General features: G+C 40.0%; 1 protein-coding gene across 1 annotated transcript in view; it reads right to left on the bottom strand.

Moving 5' to 3' along the window:
- The window catches only part of TXNRD1 (thioredoxin reductase 1), a 29,427-nt gene that overhangs the window by 7,640 nt on the left and 21,112 nt on the right, over window positions 1–675 (bottom strand). The window lies entirely within an intron of this gene.

Here is a 675-nt window from a genome sequence, read left to right as displayed (position 1 = left end):
TCCCCTTGATGAACGCCAAAGAAGAAAGCCTCTACAAAACAAGTGCTAGTGTCATCCAATAATTAAAAAAAAAGAAGCCATAAGTGTATTACACTTCCAGGATGCAGTTCATCACGCTCTCATTAAACTAGACAAATAGGAGCTTCCCTCACGGAAGGCTGTATTGTCTCTGGGTCTACCCGGGATGAAGGCAAAAATATTTCTCAGAGCAGAAAAGGGGAAGAAATAGCCTGAGAGCCTGGGTTTAGGAAAGATGAGGGCATTGTTTTTGCATGCTCTCTTAGATTACGTATCACTGCAAAATGGAAAGTACATTTAAAAAAAAAAACCCAACAACAAAAACAAAACCACATTCTTCTGTCTGCCCCAGCCAACATCACTGGACAGATTCCTAACTGCAGACAAGGTTGCTCACCCCCCTGTATAGCACATATTTCAGAAAATGACAGGGTGTTTCGAGGCACAGTTCTACCCAGAACTCTCAACAGCTCCCATTACAAGCTAACCTCAAATTGATTACTATTTGAAAGATGTTTTTAACTGATCACAACTCCAGTAAAAATATGTCCCTTCACAAACCAGGAGAGACAGCTCAATGTTTTTCCATATTAATGGGGTTACAAAGCATTTATAAGCATCGCTATCTGAAACTGAAATTTAACAGGTCTAAATGAC

The sequence above is a fragment of the Pygoscelis adeliae genome, unplaced genomic scaffold (assembly GCF_000699105.1).
Source record: "Pygoscelis adeliae isolate BGI_AS28 unplaced genomic scaffold, ASM69910v1 Scaffold38, whole genome shotgun sequence".
NCBI classification, from domain to species: Eukaryota; Metazoa; Chordata; class Aves; order Sphenisciformes; family Spheniscidae; genus Pygoscelis; species Pygoscelis adeliae.
The sequence above is the reverse complement of the archived record's forward strand: the minus strand, read 5'-3'. Positions and strand labels throughout refer to the sequence as shown.